We start from the raw sequence: 7,660 nt of genomic DNA on the forward strand, positions 1-7,660 counted from the left end.
CCCCTAATATAGTGCAGGACTTTTCCCCTAATATAGTGCAGGACTTTTCCCCCTAATATAGTGCAGGACTTTCCCCTAATATAGTGCAGGACTTTCCCCCTAATATAGTGCAGGACTTTTCCCCTAATATAGTGCAGGACTTTTCCCCCTAATATAGTCAGGCCCTTCCCCCCTAATATAGTGCAGACTTTTCCCCCTTTCCCCCTAATATAGTGCAGGACTTTTCCCCCAAATATAGTGCAGGACTTTTCCAGGACCCAAATATAGTGCAGGACTTTTCCCCTAATATAGTGCAGGACTTTTCCCCCAAATATAGTGCAGGACTTTTCCCCTAATATAGTGCCCTACTTTTCCCCCTAATATAGTGCACTACTTTTCCCCTAATATAGTGCAGGACTTTCCCCTAATATAGTGCAGGACTTTTCCCTCCTAATATAGTGCACTACTTTTCCCCCTAATATAGTGCACTACTCCTCCCCCACTAATATAGTGCACTACTTTTTCCCCCTCATATAGTGCACTACTTTTCTCCCCTAATATTGTGCAGGACTTTTCCCCCTAATATAGTGCACTACTTTCCCCCTAATATAGTGCACTACTCCTCCCCACTAATATAGTGCACTACTTTTTCCCCCTCATATAGTGCACTACTTTTTCCCCCTCATATAGTGCACTACTTTTCTCCCTTAATATTGTGCAGGACTTTTCCCCCTAATATAGTGCAGGACTTTTCCCCCTAATATAGTGCACTACTTTTTCCCTCTAATATAGTGCACCACATAGGGATTATGGTCCCATTTGTGCCGCACCCTCTGTTTCCTGCAGCTGTCACAGTATTCTGTTACTTCCTGTCTGTAATGGAGACGTTTCAGAGGAGCCCACACATATATTATCAGAACTTACACATGCAACAAGTTAATATAACACACATCTTATAACAATGTCTCTGCATCCCTCCCCTCCTCAAGGAGTAAGGAAATAGCTTTACACTAACGTGAAATTGTTTCACACTTTAATACTAAACAAATAGCTAAGTTTATGCCGACATCATGCGAATACAATTCTAAGTCGTCATGGAGATGGTGTGACTTCTCTGGCCACCCCAATTCAAATCAAAAATCAAATCAAATGTATTTATATAGCCCTTCGTACATCAGCTGATATCTCAAAGTGCTGTACAGAAACCCAGCCTAAAACCCCAAACAGCAAGCAATGCAGGTGTAAAAGACTCAATTGTCGTATTAAACTGAGGACAGGGAGTAGATCGAATGGATTTCAACCATTTGTATTGGAACAAGGCACGTCGGTAAAGAACCAATTCTTATTTACAACGACGCTGGGCCAATTGTGCACCGCCCTATAGGACTCCCGATCACAGTCGGTTGTGATACAGCCCGGGATCGAACCCGGGTCTGTAGTGACACCTCTTGCACTGTGATGCAGTGCTTTGGACCGCTGAGCCACACAGGATCCTTTTTAGGGAAGAATGTGTAGAGAGGAGATAGAATGACAGAGCAGAAGTAGCTTTTAAATTCCACACATTCTCAGTGTTCGTTCTTCTTTCTAAATGACACACTATGCCCTAGTGGACTACTTTTGACCAGGACCCATAGGGAATAGGGTACGATTTGGGACACTCCCAGTGTGCTGCCTGGCAGTACCAGTGGACAGAGTAACACCTGTATATTCGGTCTCTGTTCATATAAACATAACCCAACATCCTGACCTAGACAGAAGATTACCACACAACACAAACAGACACGGACTTATCAGTATCAATAGATCACATGGAAGAGAGTGTGTACATCCCAAATGACACCCTATTCCCCATAACGTGTACTACTTTAGACCAGAGCCTGTAGTGCACTATATAGGGAATAAGGTGCTATTAGGGCTGAATACGATGCCTCCCCGAGAATGACTCCCCACTGCAACATCCACTGTATATCACGTGGAGATAGAGAGCCTGTCTTCTACAATCCTCGTGGCAACTTGTGATTCTATAACTAGAGGACTCCTGCTATCTCCTGTTATCTCCAGGGGTGATTCTATAGCTAGAGGACTCATGTTATCTCCTGTTATCTCCAGGGGTGATTCTATAGCTAGAGGACTCCTGTTATCTCCTGTTATCTCTAGGGGTGATTCTATAGCTAGAGGACTCCTGTTATCTCCAGGGGTGATTCTATAGCTAGAGGACTCCTGTTATCTCCCGTGATCTCCAGGGGTGATTCTATAGCTAGAGGACTCCTGTTATCTCCAGGGGTGATTCTATAGCTAGAGGACTCCTGTTATCTCCAGGGGTGATTCTATAGCTAGAGGACTCCTGTTATCTCCTGTTATCTCCAGGGGTGATTCTATAGCTAGAGGACTGCTGATATCTCCTGTTATCTCCAGGGGTGATTCTATAGCTAGATGACTCCTGTTATCTCCCGTGATCTCCAGGGGTGATTCTATAGCCAGAGGACTCCTGTTATCTCCAGGGGTGATTCTATAGCTAGAGGACTCCTGATATCTCCTGTTATCTCTAGGTGTGATTCTATAGCTAGAGGACTCCTGTTATCTCCTGTTATCTCCAGGGGTGATTCTATAGCTAGAGGACTCCTGTTATCTCCAGGGGTGATTCTATAGCTAGAGGACTCCTGTTATCTCCAGGGGTGATTATATAGCTAGAGGACTCCTGATATCTCCTGTTATCTCAAGGTGTGATTCTATAGCTAGAGGACTCCTGTTATCTCCAGGGGTGATTCTATAGCTAGAGGACTCCTATTATCTCCTGTTATCTCCAGGGGTGATTCTATAGCTAGAGGACTCCTGATATCTCCTGTTATCTCCAGGGGTGATTCTATAGCTAGAGGACTCCTGTTATCTCCAGGGGTGATTCTATAGCTAGAGGACTCCTGATATCTCCTGTTATCTCTAGGTGTGATTCTATAGCTAGAGGACTCCTGATATCTCCTGTTATCTCTAGGTGTGATTCTATAGCTAGAGGACTCCTGTTATCTCCAGTGGTGATTCTATAGCTAGAGGACTCCTGTTATCTCCTGGGGTGATTCTATAGCTAGAGGACTCCTGTTATCTCCTGTTATCTCCTGGGGTGATTCTATAGCTAGAAGACTCCTATTATCTCCAGGCGTGATTCTATAGCTAGAGGACTCCTATTATCTCCTGGGCGATTCTATAACTAGAGGACTCCTGTTATCTCCAGGGGTGATTCTATAACTATAGGACTCATGTTATCTCCTGTTATCTCCTGTTATCTCCTGGGGTGATTCTATAGCTAGAGGACTCCTATTATCTCCAGGGGTGATTCTATAGCTAGAGGACTCCTATTATCTCCTGGGGTGATTCTATAACTGGAGGACTCCTGTTATCTCCTGTTATCTCCTGGGGTGATTCTATAGCTAGAGGACTCCTATTATCTCCAGGGGTGATTCTATAGCTAGAGGACTCCTATTATCTCCTGGGGTGATTCTATAACTAGAGGACTCCTATTATCTCCTGGGGTGATTATATAGCTAGAGGACTCCTATTATCTCCTGGGCGATTCTATAACTAGAGGACTCCTGTTATCTCCAGGGGTGATTCTATAACTATAGGACTCATGTTATCTCCTGTTATCTCCTGGGGTGATTCTATAGCTAGAGGACTCCTATTATCTCCTGGGGTGATTCTATAACTGGAGGACTCCTGTTATCTCCTGTTATCTCCTGGGGTGATTCTATAGCTAGAGGACTCCTATTATCTCCAGGGGTGATTCTATAGCTAGAGGACTCCTATTATCTGCTGGGGTGATTCTATAGCTAGAGGACTCCTATTATCTCTAGGGGCTGAATAGCGAGCAATATGTCAAGTTCAACAACACAACAACCCTTCCTCTGTGTACATCTACTAGTCCCCCCCCCAAGGAACTGTCATCTCCCCAGTCCTTATTCTCCGTATAGACCAATGACCTGAGAGGCTCTGACTGGGGACTGACCTGAGAAGCTCTGACTGGGGACTGACCTGAGAGGCTCTGACTGGGGACTGACCTGAGAGGCTCTGACTGGGGACTGACCTGAGAGGCTCTGACTGAGGACTGACCTGAGAGGCTCTGACTGGGGACTGACCTGAGAGGCTCTGACTGGGGACTGACCTGAGAGGCTCTGACTGGGGACTGACCTGAGAGGCTCTGACTGGGGACTGACCTGAGAGGCTCTGACTGGGGACTGACCTGAGAGGCTCTGACTGGGGACTGACCTGAGAGGCTCTGACTGGGGACTGACCTGAGAGGCTCTGACTGGGGACTGACCTGAGAGGCTCTGACTGGGGACTGACCTGAGAGGCTCTGACTGGGGACTGACCTGAGAGGCTCTGACTGGGGACTGACCTGAGAGGCTCTGACTGGGGACTGACCTGAGAGGCTCTGACTGGGGACTGACCTGAGAGGCTCTGACTGGGGACTGACCTGAGAGGTTCTGACTGGGGACTGACCTGAGAGGCTCTGACTGGGGACTGACCTGAGAGGCTCTGACTGAGGACTGACCTGAGAGGCTCTGACTGGGGACTGACCTGAGAGGCTCTGACTGGGGACTGACCTGAGAGGCTCTGACTGGGGACTGACCTGAGAGGCTCTGACTGGGGACTGACCTGAGAGGCTCTGACTGGGGACTGACCTGGAGAGGCTCTGACTGGGGACTGACCTGAGAGGCTCTGACTGGGGACTGACCTGAGAGGCTCTGACTGGGGACTGACCTGAGAGGCTCTGACTGGGGACTGACCTGAGAGGCTCTGACTGGGGACTGACCTGAGAGGCTCTGACTGGGGACTGACCTGAGAGGCTCTGACTGAGGACTGACCTGAGAGGCTCTGACTGGGGACTGACCTGAGAGGCTCTGACTGGGGACTGACCTGAGAGGCTCTGACTGGGGACTGACCTGAGAGGCTCTGACTGGGGACTGACCTGAGAGGCTCTGACTGGGGACTGACCTGAGAGGCTCTGACTGGGGACTGACCTGAGAGGCTCTGACTGGGGACTGACCTGAGAGGCTCTTGCTCCTCACACTCAAAAAAAAACAAACACTGCTCATTGATTTCCGGAGGAAGGCAAACACAGTGAGCCAACTAGTCCTGGGCGGTGAAGAGAGAGAGAGAGAGAGTGGGGAGTTTTAGGTACCTGGGAACTATCATGGACTGCACACTCTCTGTTACATGCCTACAACTAAAACACCAGGATACTGTCTAACTACAACACCAGGATACTGTCTAACTACAACACCAGGATACTGTCTAACTACAACACCAGGATACTGTCTAACTACAACACCAGGATACTGTCTAACTACAACACCAGGATACTGTCTAACTACAACACTAGGATACTGTCTAACTACAACACCAGGATACTGTCTAACTACAACACCAGCCTGAGACAACTGAATTGCATGTCAATAGTAGCTCCACACGTTGTATTTTTCAACAGATTATACAGCTGTGTCCATCTATTAAAGTTGCCCTTTGTCCCTCACCTCACACCGTACATAGCATTGATCACATGACATAAATGATTTCACATTTTGACTTGATGTTTTTGTTTTGTCTCCATATTTGAAGACTGAATGCCTTGGCCTTGGGGCCTGGAGGCAGTTGGCTGTTTCCTGGCATTGTGGGAAGGTTTAACGGTTCTGGGATACTTAACCACATGTTTGTGCTTAGCCACAACCACACGTTGACTGAATCGCATGTGAAGCGCTTGTTGTTTAATGTGCTGAGTGGAAAGTTTTTGTCCTTTTTTTTTCTTGTTGCTCCGAGGACAATGGTTCCATGTTTTTCTACAACATTTCTTTGCGACCTTGACGGTGTTTATGTTGTGACCGACTGGAGGTGAAGAAGAAAGAGACAGTGGTCATAAACATTGTCTCGCTGTCCTATATTTGTTTTGTCGAAATTTGGGGTTTGCTTGTGCTGCAAAGTCATGTGGTGTAAAAGTAATTTTCTCCAAAGAATGAGGAATTCGATTTAAGGTGGCAAAGCGAAGTGAGAATCCAATCTTCGGTTCAGGTGCTTGTTGTGTAGATGTGTGTTTTTAATTTAAAAAAAAAAAAATTTAACGAATGATGCAATGATGCTAATAGTTCAAAAGATGTCCAATCCTAGGATGTGTGATAAACGCTGTACCCATTCAAACACATTGCAAAGTACTGATGATCAGTGTCAACAACCCATTAGCCCAAAGGCATCCCCATCTCAGTGTTGTGAAATGCTGATTCAATAACCATTGAATTTGGAATTAGAAAACGGTTATAAATTAATAGGATATCTAGCGAAATAACACAGAACAATAAAGATAATCACTTATTAATTCAACTGAATTCTGGGTTTTGGTTTTAAATGAAGTTCCAGAGGATTAGTAGCACACCTACGTTGACCTGCTCTGCCCTCCTGTCTCTGTCTCACCTGAACACACCGGTTGAATGGCAAAAACACACAGTCATGGCGTAAATCGCTTTGGATTAAAGAGTCTGCTAAAGGAGGGAGAGGGAGAGAGAGAGAGAGAGAGAGAGGGAGGGAGGGAGAGAGAGAGAGAGAGAGGGAGAGGGAGGGAGGGAGGGAGGGAGGGAGGGAGGGGAGGGAGGGAGGGAGGGGAGAGAGAGGGAGGGAGGGAGGGAGGGAAGAGGGAGGGAGGAAGGGAGAGGAGAGAGAGAGAAGGAGAGGGAGAGAGAGAGAGGGAGAGAGAGGGAGGGAGGGAGAGGGAGAGAGAGAGAGAGGGGAGAGGGAGGGGGAGGGAGGGAGGAAGAGAGAGAGAGAGAGGGAGAGAGAGTGGGAGGGAGGAAGAGAGGGAGGGAGAGAGAGAGAGAGGGGGGGAGAGGGAGGGAGGGAGGGAGTGGGAGGGAGGGAGGGAGGGAGAGTGGGAGGGAGGGAGGGAGAGAGAGAGGGAGGGAGAGGGAGGGAGGAAGAGTGGGAGGGAGGAAGGGAGAGAGAGAGAGAGAGAGAGGGAGGGAGAGAGAGAGAGGGAGAGAGAGGGAGGGAGAGGGGAGAGAGAGAGAGAGGGGGAGAGGGAGGGAGGGAGGGAGGAAGAGAGAGAGAGAGAGGGAGAGAGAGAGAGGGGGAGAGGGAGGGAGGGAGGGAGGAAGAGAGAGAGAGAGAGAGGGAGGGAGGAAGAGTGGGAGGGAGGGAGGGAGAGAGGGAGGGAGGGAGAGGGAGAGAGAGAGAGAGGGAGGGAGAGAGACAGAGCAGTGCTTTTTTTAAAACTTCTTTAAGACAGTGTGTAATGTTTACTGTACATTTTTATTGTTTATTTAACTTTAGTTTATTATCTATTTCACTTGCTTTGGCAATGTAAACACATGTTTCCCCCACGCCAATAAAGCCCTGAATTTATTAGAGACAGAGGAGAGAGAGACTTCCCAACCTCCTGCCCAATGTATCATATTAGAGAGACATATTTCCCTCAGATTTACACAGATCCACAAAGAATTCGAAAACAAATCCAATTTTGATAAACTCCCATATCTACTGGGTAAAATACCACAGTGTGACATCACAGCAGCAAGATTTGTGACCTGTTGCAACAAGAAAAGGGCAACCAGTGAAGAACAAACAACATTGTAAATACAACCCATATTTATGCTTATTTATTTTCCCTTGTGCATATATATAATATGACATTTGTATTTGTTTATTT

The sequence above is a fragment of the Oncorhynchus nerka genome, linkage group LG11, assembly GCF_034236695.1.
Source record: "Oncorhynchus nerka isolate Pitt River linkage group LG11, Oner_Uvic_2.0, whole genome shotgun sequence".
NCBI lineage: Eukaryota > Metazoa > Chordata > Actinopteri > Salmoniformes > Salmonidae > Oncorhynchus > Oncorhynchus nerka.